At 31.3% G+C, this 20,949-nt stretch overlaps 1 protein-coding gene across 3 annotated transcripts in view; it reads left to right on the forward strand.

Annotated features, from left to right (window-relative positions):
- The window catches only part of LOC140443510 (limbic system-associated membrane protein), a 1,158,062-nt gene that overhangs the window by 175,451 nt on the left and 961,662 nt on the right, over window positions 1–20,949 (forward strand). The gene's annotated exons all lie outside the window — the stretch shown is intronic.

A 20,949-nucleotide genomic window follows, 5' to 3' on the forward strand; every position in this document is an offset into this window, starting at 1 on the left:
CACGACCAACCTCATTGTCGTGGTTCCAAGGCTCCATCATAACAGGTCTCCCTTCGTCCACAATTCCCTGTAGCCGCGCTACTATGATCGTTTCGCTTCTCGCAGGCACGACTGTATCTTCTGTAATGGCTGCTTGCACAGTGTTGTCAATATGTGGATGGAGAAATACCTCCTCGTTGCCAACTTTGATTACCTTGTTCTTAAAATCCAATTGGAATCCATGCATATTTATTACGTCCATTCCTAATATAACATCCTCTTCGATGTCAGCAACTATAACAGTATGGACAAACTTTTCTGCTCCAATTCCCAATTGTACCTGGATTTATCCATGAATGTTGGCGTTTTCACCTGTAGCGGTCCGAAATCGCAACCTCGTTGGTAACAGTTTCTTACGGCTGTTTATAACTGTTGGGCGTATAATGGTTCTGGTCGCTCCGGTATCCACCAACAACGTATGCTTTTTACCATTTATTTCTCCATCTACATATACACTATCTTCACGACATTTCAAAGAGGCTATTAGTATAAGAGGGTCTTTGGAAAAGTTCCGGGTCGAAGCTGCTTCCCTAAAGCCGACTCGTTCTGGTTTTCCTGATGGCGAGTTTCTTGATTTTATGGTCTTCGTTTTCTTGCATGTAATAATTTTCATCATATTAACGAGCTGGTCAAGTTTATCTTCATCTCCTTCCTCTTTTACAGTCCTAACTTTACTGTATCCGCCAGAGGCCTGTGTAGCTGACTCGTATTCGAGGGCGGCGGATAGGACATCAACCAGCGTCTTGTGACGAGCTAATCGCAGTGTTCTCTGCATTTCATGATCACGAAGACCATCAATAAACGTTTGAACGGCCAATTTTTCCATCATGTCTTCGGGAGCTGTTGGATAAGCATATCGTACTAATCTGGCAATATCTACCTCATATTCTTGAAGAGCCTCATCTTTCTTCTGTCTACGATTCTTAAGCTGCGACTGATATACATGCTCCAAATGTTCGTGGCCATATCGCATATTTAACCTCTTCTTCAGTTGTTCGAAATCATCGGTCTCCTCTACGGCTATGGTCTGAAGCACATCTAAGGCATCTCCTCGAAGAGCGATAGTCAGGTTTACAGCCTTTTCGTTTTCAGACCATCCATTCGCTCTTGCGGCTGATTCGAACTGTTTCATGTAGTTGTTCCATGATGATTTTCCGTCGAAAGTTGGGACTTTAACATGAATAGAACCTCCACTTCCTTCAAATTTCGGCCGTGTCTCCAACTTACATTTCGTCTCGTCTTCTTTTATCTCCACTGTAATCGGATTGTTACCTCTCTCTGCTGTCCCTGTTTCCTCCATCTTCCTTTCCATCTCTTTCATCTTTTCTTCGAAGGCAAACATATCGGCAGCAACTTGGTTTTTTAACGAAGATATTCTATCGTCGAGGGCAGACATCTCAGAAGTTACTTTAGAGATTTCCGAAGAGATGTTAGCCGAAACTTTGCTTTCCAGGGACGAAATCTCGTTAGAAACTTTGTTCTCTAATGATGCGATGTCACCGGAAACTTTGTTCTCTAATGATGCGATGTCACCAGAAACTTTCAAAATATCGTCAGAAACTTTGTTCTCTAATTTCGAAATCGACGAGATGACAGCATCTTCAAATATATAAGTCTCTGGATCTAGTCCTTCTTCTAGCAAAGCGTTCTTTAGTCGTTGGACTAACTCAGCCTTTTTTCCGTTAGAAGCTAATTCTCTGTCTTCGAGATGTCTTCTTAAATTAGTCACTGTCAGCTCATAAATCGTAGCCATTTCCACAATTTTCACTTATTCCACTTTTCTTCTGACACCACTGTAAAGTCTTTTATTTATTTATAGTTATTTATATTTTGTTGTGAATTCTTTAATTTATAATGTCTTGTTCTTATCTTAATTCATTAAAAAGCACAATAATTTATATTAATTTATTTAACGAACTATACATAATTTATATAGGCGAGCGTGACATTTAATTCGCGGCCGCGGTCTTCAGATATTGACTGTCCTCTTCAATCGAAGTTCGGTTATTTTATATGAAATCCTGATATTCGAGAACAGCGTCGTCTCGCATCGAAAGATCGAGAAGCTCAGACCGGCTCATTCACCATAATTTGATTCTAGACCTCCACCGAAATTTCTACAACAAAACAGAATTAGTCATAAAATTTAGGCCAGTATATTTATCGTAACAGTATTGAGCACAAGATCATTATTTTGAGCTACGTGAAGCTAATATTAATAATAAATTAACTAAAATTAATAGTTTTCAAAGTGTCCCAAGACGAAATATCATTTGTAAAAAACAAAATATTACCTATTAATAATTAAAATAGGTATTGATTTTTGTCCAACTACTTAAAACATTTCAACATAAAGGAGTAGTAGAGAGTACCAATTCATTAATATCTGATATCAAGTATCTGATTAACCCACTTTAATGAAGCCTAAAACTTATTTCTGGTAAAGACATTTTCTGGCAAAAAAGCTGGCAATTTATCAAACACTGTCCTCGTAATCAATTTATTTCCTTAAAAAACTTTGCAATTTGGAGCAAATTGAAACAAAAATTTTATCATGGTTTCAAAATATATACACGGACCGCTTTGAAAGAGACTATTTTAATCCAGATTATGAACATAACTCATCCCTTTAATTGGGCCCAACGTTCAGCTTCTTCTCTGCGCCCCAACCACATGCTACAGCGGCTTGTTTACGAAATAACGAACTTCATAAATTTACCTTGTTTCCGCAAAAAACTTAAAACTGACTTTACAGAAATTAATATCCCAATTTCTGTTTTGCATTTTTTACTGCTTACATCATTATTTTTGTTTAAACTTCGTTTGAAATTTATTGATAGCACAGTTTTTATGACACAGCTCATTTTATATTGTTTTATATTTGAAATTTGTCGGGTGGTCATTTTTATTTTTATAATTTTTTGTGCAAACCAGGGACAAAAAGTATTTTGTTAAAACGCATATAATTTACTATTAAATATACGCAAAGATAATATAAAATTAATTTATGTATTTTTCTATTTAAGACTAACATCCAGTTTTTCCGTTTGATTAATGTTTACCAAAAAAACCAAAATTCCAAAATGTATTTCTATAAACGGACTATAGATCAACAGCCTATACACAAATAATTAATTATTCCAACCTGTTAAAACTAATTTGACATCGCCGCCTCTAGCAGATTTCTTTTTTCCGTATATTAATCTGAAAGGTTAATATGATGTTTTTTCTTTTCGGCCGATAAAATGTTATTTTTTAGAGGCTTAATTTTTAGTAGCACTTTTGCTGCCTCTTGTCGAAATATTTCTGGAGTGCTTTGATGGACTCCTGGTAAGGGAGAAAATGAGACACGTAGTAATAGGAATAAACAAGTTTTGCCAATCGCATTCATACACCAACATGGGACACAAAGAACACCTATACACTTGCAAACAGATCGTAGCTATTCCACACAAAGTAAGAATAACAAGTGAAGCCACAGAAATTAAAGCACGCCTCAACCATAAATATGACGCTCAATGTTTATCATCCATAAAACCAACATATATATATATATATATATATATATATATATATATATATATATATATATATATATATATATATATATATATATATATATATATATAAATGTTTTGGATAGGTTGGAGTTAATAAAAGGGGCTATTGGTTAACTATTTATTATCCCGAGCTTTCAATTGAATTCAGAACATCTATTATCATTCACTACCTTTTATACCATCATTAACACCTAAATTAATACAAACACATTGACATATAAACATATTTATTGACAATATAAAAATAGCAACAAAGAACATCAAAACTATTTCATCTTTAAATTCCAAAACTAAATATCATATAGACAAATTGATAACAACGAATGTATGTTGGTGAGAGCTGAGTATGTTGGTGAGACCGGAAGAAATCTTTCAAATCGCATTATTTCTCACAAAACTGATTGCAGATTTAAAAAACCATCTTTTGCTTTGACAGAGCATGTAATCGATAAAGACCATATTATGGATTTTGATAACATTAAAATTTTATGAAGTGAAAGTAATAAATTCAAAAGAACTTTTTTGGAAATGGATTGTATTAACGAAAGTGATAATAATTTAAACAAAAGATCAGAAATTCAAAATCTAAGCAAAATTTATAATTATATTATTTCTTTATAATTTATATATGAAACTTGTAAAATATCACAATTTGATTTAATTTTCCATATATCTGTTACATTTTTTCAGACATTTATCAATGGTGAATAAATCTTCTTCTTTTTTGTTACTAAACAAAAAAGAATTTTTAAACAAAATTTTATTTTTAGCAATATAATTGTTAAAAATAAAAATTTTAAGTTGGCATTTATGACATTGAGGCTTATTTGTAATTGGCCGCTATTTTAAGTTATTTATAAATTCAATTGTTTTTGTGTTAAGAAAATGTTTTCAAAATTATATTAAAATTTCAGAGAAGCATTTATCAGATAAGGACATTTTTGTATTAATTCTTTTTGAAATGTATTAGCAGCAATTTTATTAACCAAACTTTGAAAGCTCGAGATAATAAATAGTTAACCAATAGCCCCTTTTATTGACTCCAACTCATCCAAAACATTTATATATATTTTTTTCCAAACGAGTCACAAGTACTTCTTTTTTCTTATTCTTATATATATATATATATATATATATATATATATATATATATATATATATATATATATATATATATATATATATATATATATATATATATATATATATATATATATATATATATATATATATAAAGTTTTATTTTGAGGTTGCAGTCATTAATAGGGCAGGAAAGTAAAACTCTTTGTTCTTATTCAAGCTTTCGCAAAATTTATTTGCTTCTTCAGGATATGCTAAAATATGGTATCAGTAAATACAACGAAATTAGAACTAAATAGCATTGTATAAAACTAGTATAAAAAATTACAACATGAGGTTAATCCATTAAATTTTGAAATTTGCAAAACATTAAAACTTAACTTATTTTATAAATTATACAGTTATGTAAGTACAATATTCCAATTTAATTTAATTTTGTAAAAATTCATTATGAATAATAATTTGTACCTAACCATAATAATAATCAAGAGCTAGTTATCAACAACAAAAAATATAATAAACAGAAACGAGTGTCTTTCTGACATAAATCAAACATCAACATCATAATGAATTTTTACAAAATTAAATTAAATTGGAATATTGTACTTACATAACTGTATAATTTTTAAAATAAGTTAAGTTTTAATGTTTTGCAAATTTCAAAATTTAATGGATTAACCTCATGTTGTAAGTTTTTATACTAGTTTTATACAATGCTATTTAGTTCTAATTTCGTTGTATTTACTGATACCATATTTTAGCATATCCTGAAGAAGCAAATAAATTTTGCGAAAGCTTGAATAAGAACAAAGAGTTTTACTTTCCTGCCCTATTAATGACTGCAACCTCAAAATAAAACTTTATTTTACATAACGTGTCAGTCAATAATACCTAACTACTTTATATATATATATATATATATATATATATATATATATATATATATATATATATACAGTGTTTTAATTTTAAAACTTACAATGGGCTATACTACACGAACAAATGCTGATATCGAAAAATGCTTAAAACCGTTTCTAGGATAGTCAGGGAGAAAATAAATAACATGAAAAAGAACTCACCACCAACCAACAACCCTCTAGGTCCCACTCATTACTATGAAAATAGTTTAAATTGCAAACCCCTACTTCGATGGTATAAATAATAATTATACAGGGTGAAGCCATAATTGTGACACTTTGGCTTAAATGAAAAATTAAATGAGGTTTTTGTTGAACTACAAATTTGTTAAAAATTTTAATTAAGTAAATGTTTAAAGTGGGTTACGTTGTTTTATAAAGAACAATACAGCCAATTTTCAAATTCTACAGGAACTTTGGCAAATGTTCATGCTTGCGTAATTCTTTTTTGCAATTTCCAAGTGACGCAGGTTAAGTTTTATAAACAACTGACTTGAGGTAACCCCATAAAAAAGTCAGATAGCTGTAAGTCTGGAGACCTAGGTGGCCACTAAGGCGGACCTCTCCTTCCAATCCATTTGGTCGGATAATTATTATCCAACCAGTGCCTATCTGGAGCTGCATAGTGAGAAGTTGCTCCATCTTATTGGAAGCTCCATCTTTGTCTAGAGCTAGGATGGCTTGATCGTTCCTTTGGTTCTCTAAAACTCATGCACAATTTAAGGTTTGATGGTGTTTTCCAGCATATCGAGATAAATGGCGCCACTTAAATTGCCTGGTATGAACAAGGGACTAATTATAGCATCGTATAATTTTCCTGCCCCAACATTCAATTTTTCAGGATATTGAGTGTGACCTTCTCTGAATCGATGCGGATTAGCATCATTCCAGTACCGACAGTTTTGTGTATTTACATTACCATTCAGCATAAAAGTACCTCTAGCAGTAAAACAAATATTTTTTAAACATTCTCGGTTCAACGCGAATTCTTTCAGTCATGAGTTCACAAAACTCAATTCTTCGGTCTGGATCATCATCGCCCAGTTCTTGAAGAATTTATATTTTGCACGAGTGAAACTTATGTAATTTCAACACCTTTCTTACAGACTCATGTAAAAGTCATGTTATTGCAGATACTTGACGTGTTGCTGCAGTAGGTAGGCTCTATGCAAAAATGTTTACACTGGTTCTGGGAGACAAATATGAAAATGATCTCCACGCGTTCAGGTATACGGTAAACCATCGTGACAACTACAGCTAAATGACAGTACCGATCGTACAAATGATGAAAACGAATCACATTTAAAACTCTTAAATAAAGCAAAAATTATTGTATCTGACAGAAGCCAAGAAAACAGACGATTTCAACTTTTTTTGCGAAAATGGCAAATTAGGTTTTTTTTACCAAAAAAAATTCCGACGAGCACTTATCATCAAAAATAATAGTCCTTGAGATAGCATTACCAATACTAAAAACATAGTAAGCTGGCTGATATTAACACCCTGCATAATTATTAAACATTAGTGTAGAATTATTAAACAATAATTATATCGGGTCATCAACATAATCAACAAAAACCTCATTAAATTTTCCATTTTGGCCAAAGTTTCACAATTATCGCTGTATAATTATTATTATTTATACGAGTGGATAACATTTTTATAGCCTTTTCAATGATGTAAGACAAGCAGGAGTTTGCAATTTAAACTTTCTTGGTTGTGGTGGGTAGGGCCTAGGGGGTTGATGAGAGTGACTTCTCTTTCATTTTAGTTCCTCCTTACTATCCTAGAAACGGCTTCAAGCATTTTTCGATATCAGCTTTTTTTCGTGATATATAGCCCATTGTAAGTTTTAAAATTGACACACTATATATACATATTATATATATATATATATATATATATAAATAAACTGTGTTGTTTGTATATATATATATATATATATATATATATATATATATATATATATATATATATCTTCTTCTTAGAGTGCCATATCTCTACGGAACGTCGGCGACTACCATGCTTATAATATATAATATATATATATATATATATATATATATATATATATATATATATATATATGTATATATATATATATATATATATATATATATATATATATACAGTGTATATAACTGTTGAAAGGAAACAGACTGTAAAAAAAAATCAAAGAAGCTTCTCAATGATATATGTTAAATGAAACCAACTGCATCGCAAAATCTTCAGCAGGATGCAGTAGGATCTAGTTAACAATATTACAAATAGAAAATATCACTGTTAATAAGTCAATAATTATATAAAACATACATTAATTTTATTTTAAAATCACATACATATAAAATTACGGTTTGATGTTAGCTAATATTGAGATATATATAATTTTGATACATAAGTTGAAAGTTGAAAAGAATGTTGTTGAATTTAATGCAACCCAAACTAAACGTGTTCTCAAATAATAGGCGGTAAGGGAGAAAAAAAAACACTCGGCTTTCAAATGTATGAAATCTACCCAAATTTCGTTTTAAGAAAGAAGTATGTCTGACAGGGCCAATAAAATTTGAAAAATGACAGAGCTTCACTCACGTCAACACCTATATCAAATTAAACCGCATCCTCGAAATTGTGTGATGAATGTTTGAAATGGTTAGAGAAAAGAAAAAGCATTTTCATGTACTTCTAAGATTTTATTGCTTTTTATTCGGTTCGTTATTTTTATTTCACGTTAGATTCGGCTATTTTCCCGATAGCATTTCAACACCGCTTCGTGTTGTTAAAATCCAAGGGTGTTTAATATACCTACGGCATGCGTCCCTTGATATCACCTTTTTAACGTGTCGCGGTATTAGATTTCAGAAAATGGTCTTTTTGTTTTTATCTTTGTTATAATCACTTTTTCAACAAGTTCTGTTATACATTTTGTTTAATCCAATAGCCTAAGGAATATGATTTTTTTTCACTTTAATGTATATTTCATAAACAGTAGCTTCTTATTTAGTACAGTATTTTATTTTGCCTGTTTATTGTCTCTTTGACTACTCATTTTATCCATTCTGAGTGATATATCCAAACTATCAGCAATTACATTTAACAATTGAAAAAATGTTTGATTTATTCATTTAATTTTAATATTTTTATAATTTAAATATCTAGCAGAGTACTAAATAATATATAAATAATTCAAATAAATAATTTTATTTCAAATTTAATTTGGTTTCATAATCCATTTAATTTTTTATTCTATTTTCAAAAAGAGTCTAGTTGTCAAAAAAATAGTGCTATACTTTCTTCTAGACTGGCTCTTTCCTTAGTTTGTTCCTCCTTTTTATTTTTGGTTTATATTTTACACAATATTGTTTCGTTTAACCTGTAACTGTAATTAAGCGAGGTCCGTGGGTTTTAATAAAAATATTGTTTAAGGATAAAAACTCATTTTATTAACAATTATTTACAATTTCGCTCAGTATCTCTTATAACTTTACTTATGTCATCATTTAAAACAAGATGGTTTTCAAATTAATCCTCTCTCCAAAACCTGTGTCATTTATGTCTTTGGAATTTATATTCCTAGAACTTTTCGTCATGTTTTAGGTCGGGGCAAATACTATATAACTTTTTGGATTCCTCTAAAATAACCATGATTAGCTTTAAAATTGTTGTATATACCGATTCTCATCACAGTGACTCCCTCCTCAAATATATTTGTCTTCAGGTGAGGCTGCCGGCAGGTACTATACATTATCTTTAGTTTTAATTTTACCGTTTTCGATTTGTAAGGTCTTTCCTAGTTATTCTGAAGTTTTGGACATTTGTCCTTTTTCCTGGTTTGATTGTACAAACAACTTTGCTCTCATAGCTAGATATTTTCGACTTGGATCTGACTTCTTACTACCGAGTGGATACTCCGTAGTTTTGTCTGAGGAACTTTGCAAAATTATGTATTTCACTCGGAAATGTGTTTCACGTCTAATCTATACCATCATGTCAAAAATGTATAGCTTCGTTTTTATAGCATGGCTCTGATATTAAGAACCATTTGAAATAATTTTTCAGCAATCTTTTTGTTACACACAAGACTGCACCCACCACATTAAAGCTGTGACACTTTAAGTTGGATCTGTAGAGCATGAGTAAAATCAGCCAGCTTCTATCTTCTAGGATAGCTACTCAGAGTTTTTCTGATTAGCCAGGTTTCTCTTTCCGAGAACTTTTATTTTAACCAGGTATCTGACAGTTGTAATATCAAAATTATCGTCTTGGGAGTATCAAAGATTGGGCTGCCTCTGATGGTGACGCTATATTTTTAAACAGTTTAATTTATTTAAGATACCATTATTTTTTATTGTAAATTTTCTGAATTTAAGCTAGGTAACTTAAGTGTTTTAGGGTAGCGGGTAAGAACTCCTCTGGATAGTCCTATCAGGGAAAATGAATCAATTCCTGCCCTCCGCAGATTTCAGGGGTTTCCTTACCCGGGAAACTAGTACCAGAGTCCCATATCCAGGGTTACAGATGAAGTCCACAACGGCAGCCACGACGGAGCAGAATACCTTCGGTACGGCATGAATGGCGGAAGTGGCAATTCCTTGATTTTAGGGATTGTATAGAATCACTCACCAACCCGCTCGGCAAGCGATGCGTTTTAAATATGCTAAAACCTCCCAAGTTGAAGATGTCGAGTATCAATATGAAATTACCCCAGGTGGGTAGAGTTAGACACTCAGAATCTCACACTGAGGAATCAGTCAGCCTCATTGATTCTGGGGGAGGCAAATATTCGACTGAATCTAATCAGAAAAACTACCGATCATTGCGTCGTATAGCCACTTACAATATAAGAACTATGAGGACCCAAGAATACCTTGACGAACTAGAACAAGAGCTCTTAAATATCAAATGGGATATAATTGAACTGTGTGAAACTCGCTTACCAGGAAAGCATGTACCATCTTAAAATCTGGTCACCAGCAATATCAGAAAAACACCTTAGAAAATCATCATATAGGTGATGTAGCGTTCCTGATAAACAAACGAGCTCCCTATAAAGTAACGGAAAGTTCTGTACAGTATCAAACAGAGTTATATATATATATATATATATATATATATATATATATATATATATATATATGTATATATATATATATATATATATATATATATATATATATATATCTTTTCATCGCTTTAAACAGCAGATAAAGCTAACATATAATACATGGATATGCACCGACAGGAAACTCAACAGACGAGGAAGCCGAATCATTTTACGAAGATCTGACAACAGCAAGGAACCAAGAAAAATCACACTTCGTAATAATCACAAGAGATTTTAATGCGAAAATTGGAACAAAAGAAGACAATATATCGGTCACTTTGGGCTGGACAAGAGGAACGAAAGGGATGAGATGTTGTACAACTACTTAAACAACGAAAATTTATTTTGTCTCAACGCTTTTTAAAAAATCTAAACAACGTGAATAAACATGGATCAGCCCAGAGAAGAAAACTAAGAACGAAAGAGACTACATACTCTCCAATAACAAAAACATATGTACCGACGTGACTGTACTAAACAAATTCTATACCTGGAGTGACCATAGATTGGTTAGAGCGAATATTAAAATACAGACAAAAGTAGAACGAAACAAACTTATTAAACGAGAACGATACCCAACCACCGATGTTCTGTTTCAAAAACAAACGGAATACCAAAAAGAGCTAAGTACAAGACTAAAATCGATCGAGCTACTGAAACAAATGGATATAAACGGACTAGCCAATAAAGTAAAAGTAGCTGTAACAACATTGGTTAAAAAAGTATGCTCAAACACGAAAGCAGCCAAAACATCTAAACTCCAACCTAATACAATTAAACTACTCCAAGAAAGACGAAACAGAACAGATCGAACTTCGGACAGCTTCAAAAGGTTAAACAAAAACGTGAAGAAAGAAATTAGGAAAGATCATAGAAACTATAGTAACAATTGAATAAAAGATATAATACAAGATAACTGCAAAATGAAAGTACTGAAAGCAAGAAACTCAAGCGGCATAACAAAAATCACAGAAATAAAAATGAGAAAAACGTCACCGTCCGAGACAGAAAGGAAATAAGCGGGGCCATTGAAAAATTCTGCACTAAATTATACTCGGTAAACACACAACCACAACAACGACGTACTAAACGAACAATAATTAACACCGGCTCAGAAGAAATACCGGACATAACCGACTATGAAATAAGAATGGCCCTAAATCAACTAAAACCGACTAAATGTCCGGGAGAGGATAAAATTGCAGTTGAAATGTTGAAAATTGGCAGAAAAATGGAACAGGTATTAAATATTTTATTTAATAAAGTAAATGAGGAAGGAACGATTCCTCAAGAATGGTACAACACCGAAGTCATTCTACTATTCAAGAAAGGAGACAAAGCAAATATTGAGAATTACCGACCAATATCCTTGCTATCACATCTGTATAAATTACTAACTAAAATCATAACCAACCGCCTAACACATAAACTCGATTTCTATCAACCTATTGAGCAGGCTGGATTTAGAAAACATTTTAGTACTATATGTCACTTGCACACCGTAAGAACACTGATAGAAAAATGCACCGAGTACAATGTTCCAATTCATATGGCGTTCGTCGATTTCCATAAAGCATTCGAATCCATCGAATCCATCGGGCAGTGCTTGAATCTGGACGAAAGCTGGACGAAAGCACAAAAACTAAGCGCCTACGACGGGGAGTAAGACAAGGAGACACCATCTCTCCCAAACTATATACTCTTGCTATAGAAGACATTTTTAAGAAACTAGAATGGAACAACAAGGGTATCAACGTCGACGGATCATACTTAAACCACTTGAGATTCGCAGATGACATAGTTTTAATAGCCGATAATATCCAGGAACTAAATGATATGTTACAACAATTGAATGCCGTTTCAGGAGCGGTAGGCTTAAAAATGAAATACAACAAAACAAAATTACTGAGCCGAGATCAGACAAATATAACAATACAAAATCATACCATAAAAAAGGTTGAACATTATGTATATCTAGGTCATGTCATCAAACTGGGAAAACCAAATCAAGATGCTGAAATTAAAAGAAGAACACAATTGGCATGAGGCGCTTTGGGCAAACTAGCATATATCTTGAAAAACACCTCCATTCCTGTAAACTTAAAGCAAAAGGTATATAACACGTGCATACTACCAGTTTGTACCTACGGCTTGGAGACAGTAGTAGCCCTTACCAAAAAATCTGCTAAAAAATTAGAAACATCGCAAAGAGCAATGGAACGAACCATGCTTGTAATATCACTGAGAGACAAGATTAGAAACACACACTGAGATAAGACGTAGAACGAAGATTAGGGGTATCTTAGAAGAAATTACAAAAATGAATTGGCGCTGGGCAGGTAACGTAGCCCGATATAATGACAACATGTGGACACGGAGAATTCTAGAATGGAGAGATAGAAGGACGACAACAAGAAGCATGGAAGACCTCAAAAAATATGGGTAGATGACATAAAAGCAGTGGTAGGCAAACAGTGGATTAGACTGGCGCAAGATAGAGAAAGATGGAAGTAATTGGAAGAGACCTGCATTGAGGAGTGGATGGAAAATGGTTGACAAAGGGAACTTAGGTTTGTCGTATTCTTACAAAATCACGAGAAGTAATTTTCTTTAATACTTCCAACTATTACACTTTCGATAGCGTTCTACAAGATTATTAGAGGTTGTCAACTTAAGCGTTGGTTTCAACTATACTTTTGTACTTCAACGGCTTCATTTCTGCTTGATAATTACAGGCGATTTGCCAAAATGTCCACTTCATATTTTATCATATCGAAAATATTTAAATATATCGTCGAATAGTTTTAATTTATTCAAGCAATCGCTATTTTTTTAAATTTTCGGATTTTAAGCTGGATAACGTAAGATTGTCGTATTCTTACAAAGTCACGCGAAGTAATTTTCTTTACTGCTTCGAACTCTCACGCTTTTGATGGCGTTTCTATAAGACTATTAGATGTACGAGTAGTCAACTCAAGCATGTCGAAACACGTCAAAATTGGTTTTCATTTTGTGATTTTTCGTTGTCCACCAATAGTTTTTTTCTCTCTTTCGGTCTAGCTACACTTCACTTTATGTTTTCACTAACAACTTTAAAATAAATAATCAAGATAAATTAGGTTTTATTTCTTGTTAAGCATACTAGGCTTTTGTCGAAAAAGTTCGATTTCATACCCACATGTTGTTATCAATATTATTATGATGCCAATATGCTATGCTAAAAAGTTTACCGAAAATTTTCCGTGGCAACCTATTTATGTATAAAAATTTTTTTAATAATCTGATAGTTATTTCAAGATGAAAATTATTCTTATGATCTTTATGTAAAACACTTATTTTAAACGTAAATTGCAAATAAACTACTAAAATAGCCGAAAAAAGCCAATTTTAGCGTTTTTCGAGGTCATTTTTTAATAGGTTGAACATCAGATGTAAAAAAAAACAAAAAATACAAGATGAAACCTTAAGTCAATTCGTTTAAAAAAGCTCAATATCATTTTGATGTTATATTGCAAAAGTCAGTTTAAAAATAGGTACTTACAACAAATTGATATACCGTTGCATTTCGGAGTATATGAACTTGACGAACGTCCAAACTTTAACGTGTGAAACACATTGTTTATTTCTTACCAAATTCGTAATCTTATTTTAATCCGAAGAATAGGATGCTGCAATATTACAGTAAAAAATTTAACCAAAATATACCACAGGAACTTGCTTAATATAAAAAAGAATAAGTAGTTCAAAGAAAAATGAAATTTTTTAATTGTTTTTAAAATTTTTTTAAAAATAAATAGTTTCCCATGGTAAACTTTGCGTGTAAACTTTACTTTTTACTGTAATGTTGTAGCATGATACTTGTTCTTTTGATTAAAATAAGATTCAGCTTATGGGTAAAAAATAAACACTGTGTTTTGAACGTTAACGTTTAGATGTTTGTCAAGTCCAGATACCCCGAAACTCAACGGTATATCAGTTTGTTTATGAATATTTAAAACTGACTTATGTTATATAAAATCAAAATGGACTCACGCCTTTGAACCTATTTTGTAAACTATTACCTCATATTTTTTGTTTTTTAAATTTGATGTGCAACCTATTAAAAATGGCCTTGAGAAACGTTAAAATCGGCATTTTTCGGAATTTTTAATTGTTTATTTGCATTTTACGTTTTCTTTATTATTTGTCTCAAAATTGTTAAATAAATAAATAAATAGGTTGTCATAAACATTTTTTCATAGAGATGATTTTACCATTAACATTTGGGTAATGGCGTCACTGTGTGAGAGACCGGGTAGACTCAGTTTTTGATGTTGGTATTAAACAGTTAATTATAAGGAATTAAACGTTTCAGTACCTTCATGTACCGTTGTGACTGACGGTTAGTCGTCAGTCAGTCACTTAGCAATGAGGGATTACAAGCACGGGCAAGCTTACTTACAGAAACTTTTAGAAAAAGTAGGACTAAATAATAGTGATATTAAATCAGTGGCATGCGAAGATGAATCAGATAAAGAGGAACAGGACAATGAGGAAGTTATAAATTACGACAGTGAATCAAAACAGGAGATATCAGATGCAGATGAAACAGTTACGGTTTGTCAATTTATGCTAAATTTTTATTGTTTTAGACAAGAACTTCTAGAACACAACAGGGTAACATAATATTTCGCTTACCAGGGCTTACAAAAGTACTAAAAATTTAAAGGACGCTGTCGAGATTTGGGAATTATTTCTGGAAATATTTGGTATTGTCGAAAATACAAATAAATACATAGCCTTCATTCAAGAAAACTCTTCGCGAGAGCGAAATTCTAAACTCATTGATAAAATGGAAATTCACTGCTTTGCTAATCATGCCAGCGCAGAAGATGTTTGGAGGGGAGATGGATATGGTATAGACATTTTTATCTTACAAGGTTTCGATTGCTTCTTCGTTGCATTAGGTTTGATGATAATGAAACACGTGTAGAGCGATCAAAAATTGACAAGCTAGCTTCCATTCATGTGGTGTTTGACCATTTCGTAAAAGTCAGCATTTGTTACCATTGTGCTCTAGTTACAATTGCTTCCGGAATAGCAGAAGATAGCCCATAGTGATATTCTACACATTATTAAATGTTTCAGGAATCAATACTTAGGTGATATATAAAGCAAACAATGGAGAGCCAAATACACGGCGACATTTGGTTAGAGTTCAATAAGAAAACGCAGTTGGTCATCTACAGTTAAAAAGAAAAGCAGCTCTTAGTCAGCTTCGCGTAACTAACTCGAAACAATGCACCGGAAAGTCAGGAAATAACATTACCTGCTAGAAGGTGCATCTACTGCTGCTGGACAACGAATAGAAAAACTCGTGTTTCCTGCTACAAATGCAATGCATTTATGTATTTAGACCATATTACAGGTGTATGCCATAATTGTACGGAACTACAATAAAAGTTTATCGTTTTGTTTTTTGTAGCTGTTTGTTGAATTTGTGTTCATTTAACATTTTTTTAAAATGTTTATTGTGTTACGCTTGTTTATTTTTATTTTATAAGCAAAAATAAATTCACATGACATTTTTTTTCCAATAACTATTCAAATTATTGTTCTCTTTAATTTAATAAAGTTTAAAATTTTTTTTTACTAAAACGTCTTAATACAGTACCCATTTTAAATTCCTACAAAATAAAAAAGAAAAATTCTCTAATTTTATTTTTTAGACCCACATGGTTTATAACACCGGGGTAAGAAACTGAAGCGCCACTACCTGAAAGTTAAGGAAAATCGTAAATTTTTATTTGAGATTTTTTATTTTTAAAATAGTAAGTACTTCAAAATAGAAAGAATTGAATAGGATAATTTGTTTTTTTGTTTCATAAAATCTATTATAATTAAAATATTTACAAATATTATTGAAGAAGTATATATTAATCATAAATATTTATTTTTTAAAATAAGAATTACCTCAAATATTCCTAAAAAAATTAAAAACTAAAAAAAAATTGTTTAAACAAATTAGACGGTTTATTTAACAGTCTTATTATTTAAATAATACTAATTCATAATGTACGCAGAAAGTACATACAAATTAAAAAAAGAAACGTCGAAATCCATAAACAAGAACCATAATATAAAACAGTTAACCGCTCTCACTAGTTTCAAAGCCGACCCTTTTTGAGGATCACATTTCTGAATGTTTGTGAACGATTCCATTAAAATGCGACCTTTTTAGTATTTTTCACATTAAATCTTTAAAGTATGTTCTTTCAGATGACCCAAATAAGGTCTCTTAATTGTTATAAACAAAGCTGCTATCAATTTATAAAAAAAGGCACTAACTTCCAAAGTCTCCAACGTCAACCTTTTTTCCTTTAAATATGTAAAAAAAGTTAGTCTAATCTAAATGTGAAAAATCAGTTTTTTGCAGCCAATGGTCATAAAGTTATTCTAATTGTTTATAAACAAAAAATTAAAATGTTTTTGACAAATTATTTTGCAAGATTTAAAATTATTTTCCTTATTTGTTTTTAAATAATAATGATAGAATAATTTTTTTTCTTTCAGAAGCTACCCGTATAATTAATATAACTATATACTTTTCTGACTTATATGGGATAAACAAATTAAATACCTTTTAAACTATTTGACCGATCGACTTGAAATTTTGACGATATTTTAAGCCCCATAAGATCCAACATGTATGTAAGATAATGGTTATAAGTTTGTTTTTAAAAAAGGTAATAATATTTATAAAAAATCAAAAATCTTGACTTATTTTGCAATTTTCTAAGCAACAAATAAGGAGAGTAACATTTAAAAGACGCCATTTTAAAGATATTATTATGACTTATAAGTTTCTTACTCTTACATTTGTTTTAAACGCTTCACTTTTTGCTGATAGATGAAAAAAGCGAAAAATTACCGTTTTTTAAATTTAATTTGTTAATAACAAAGAAAGAAAAAAAATCGACTACAAGAGACATAATAGGTTCTTGTTGCACAGGTCTATACTACTTAAAATAAATGTCGTTTGCCTGGCCGGACAAGTGTCACGAAAAAAAGCTTATTTCCCTGGGCTAGCAACGCTGGTGAAATTTTTACACTGACTAGAGGGATAGAATAAAGAATAAATGGCAGATAAAATTTTAAACGTTGGAATGCGTAAGGTACTAAAAGACGAAAACACATCGCTTATAACAGGATCTCTTTATTACCAGGGTTGTATACTAAAATAACTTTCTGGATTCTTCTAAAATCACCGAAATTAGCTTTAACTTTATTATATATAACGATTCTCGGTACAATATACTCTAATATCCAAAATTTTTTAATAGAAATGTTTGTTCACTGATATAGAGTGCAATTTTTATTAAATCTTTTGGTTTTTTTATTAGAGCTTTTGTATGGTTTTGTTATTGCTGTTATTGTACTCGAGGGTGTGACTTATGTGTTTTATTTTTGCTGTTTGCGAAAATCATTAATTAGTGCTAGTTTGTGGTAAAATATTTATCCTAAAGATCAGTCATTACATTTAGTAATCATGACGTATAGAAAATAAAGATAGTTGTTCGACTGCAGTTTCAGTCAGTATAACAAAAATGTGTAATAGTAATGTAACAAAAGTATTTTGAGCTAATGTAACAAATTACAACAGAGCGCCCATGCAACAAAAATCAAATAAATTAAAGGCAGGCTAGCGGAATGTGCCGGAGAGTAACTACTTGATATTCAAAAGAGGATTCGGCCAATTTGCATGCCCATTGTAAAATGAATATAGGTGAAGGTAATAAAAAAATATATATATAAATAATGTAAATGGAAGTGATAAACTATGGAAGTTGCTCTAAGATGTGATTGGGCGCCAGGAAAGTATTAACATATACCTTCCAAGGTATTTTGTAAAGCTGTATACCCATTTTGCTGAAATGAAAAGGAAAACAGGTATTAATTGAAATATATTTTCTTCACAACAAATTAAATACCTATTGAAATATATATAGTCTAATACTTTATACTACCCACCACCATTTATCTACAGTTAACCTAGTTATTTATATACTAAAAAAATCCCTGGTTGTACACAATTGATTCCTGATTATCTGAATTTACAAATAATAAATAAGAAAAAAATTAATGATTTTATCTAAAAAGGTAATTTACTTGCCTACTAGAGACGTAACTCTGTATTCGGCTTTCAATTAAATGTATTAATAAAGTAATAATGGGATAGATGCCCAAGGTTTAAATAATATATAATAATGAAATATCAATAACGAACTCTCTGATTAAATTTGTACACATAAAACCGTACAACAGAGTTGATAGGGAGGATATAAAACCTCAACCGGTAGTTGACAAATAGTTCTTAAATATTATTCAGTATTATTTTAGAAAAAGTGACTGGTTTTTATTATTAAATAAAATAGTAGATTTAAAGTTAAAAAAAAAAAATATATTATAAAAAAAAATATTAAAATTGATGAATAAAATTTAATACAGATTGACAATGTTCCACACTCTAAATGAGGGAGGTATTTCCGGCTGGTTTCTTGAAGTTGTCCGGGAATAGTATGGTAAAGATCTGGACGTCTGAGGGAACAGCTAAGACAGATAAGGTTCAACCCTGGAATCAGGTGCAAATCAGACCAGGGAACAACTTAACCCTTCTTTTTTAAAATAAGTAATTTCCCGCTTGACTCCTGCTTGACTTCTTCAGTAGGCTAAAAGGAACATTTTTTGTGTTAGAGTTCCTTCTTACTCTTAATAAAAAGTAGGGAAAAACACAAGGTTTATTATCCTTGAAAGGTAGTACAAAAAATTACTGAGGAAGCTTGTATGAATGCAAAAAGCCTTAATGATTTAGTAAATACTGTGACCTTCGGATGGTTTGACAATATTTTATGTAAATTGGATTCATTAAATAGATAATTTGAACGAAAAGCAAACTCTAGATATATTTTAGAATATAAAAGAACGGTATCAAAAAGAATATTTTTATAGATAGTCTTAATAGATAGTAGATAGTTTTAAAGATAGATAATTATATGCTTTTAAGGCCGGGAAGTAAAATAAAAAATTGACATATGATTTTATATTTTTACTATATTTAAATCTAGAATGTTTCTTAATGAAATGAGGTAAAAAATGACAGGTAAATATATCAACTATTAAAGGAAATATTACAATATTTTAGAAATCAAAATGGCTGATGGTTTTTATCCTTTTTATTGATCATTCGATATACTTACCGGCTCAGAGTGGCTATAAACCAAACGGCACACTTAACAAAAAAACAAACCAAAACTTTCTTCAACTTTTCTTCCCCAAAAAAACTTTAATATTCTTAAAAACAAATTATACGCCCTCTCTGGCCATCTACTTTTTATACCCAACTTTTGTTCCTAGAAGTCAAAACAAGAGTGACAAGTGTCTCTAGTCGGATAACCATGTCTGCCAAAACTGCCGTTTTTAGTCGCTGCTTAATATCAACTTAAAAATTACAAACTACTAAGAAATATCGACTGAATATTGATTTATAGATTTTATTTTAAGTGATGCAAGGATTACTCACGCACTCACGGACGTTACATCAGAATAGGAGATTTTCTTATATTCAGATAAATTTGGAAACAAAGAAGTAAGGTTCTCCGTATAGTCAGATGGTCTTTATGCCATCATGTGAAATCACCCGTAACGTGAATAATTCAAATTTTGGGCTTTACCATACGTTTTATGAAGTTCAATTCTATTTGGCACAGAATGCATAGCTACAATGTTTTTTGTTTGTACTTTTGTTCATGGTAGACAATGTAGTGGCTCTTGAGGCTCTGTGAGACTAGACTAAATTGATATATCTTCGTTTTCTCATATTATGGTTATGGCTTCCTTAATTTCCATGTTCGAATATAATGATAAAACTGGATATACGTAGCGATTGCAGATTTGCAGTAAGATGTGTTCTCAGTTTGTTGAAATGGAATTAAGAGTCAATAAGCATAGGTTCGAATGAAATTTTGTTTGTGTATTTTTTACATACCGTTAATATTAAGGCCGCTGCTGGATTTCTGTTATGTGATAATGTACTTTTTAACTTCACCAGATAGCGCTGGGTAACACCAGATTTGATATTTACTTTTTTTGTACTCTTTTCCAAGTAGATAGGTTAAAAGCGACAGTAAAAGATTATAAAACTAATATCCTTTCTTCCAAAATCCTACTTAAAATATATAAAAGCTTAAAAACAGATATCTGTTTTCGTCAATAG

This window comes from Diabrotica undecimpunctata, chromosome 6, assembly GCF_040954645.1.
Source record: "Diabrotica undecimpunctata isolate CICGRU chromosome 6, icDiaUnde3, whole genome shotgun sequence".
NCBI lineage: Eukaryota > Metazoa > Arthropoda > Insecta > Coleoptera > Chrysomelidae > Diabrotica > Diabrotica undecimpunctata.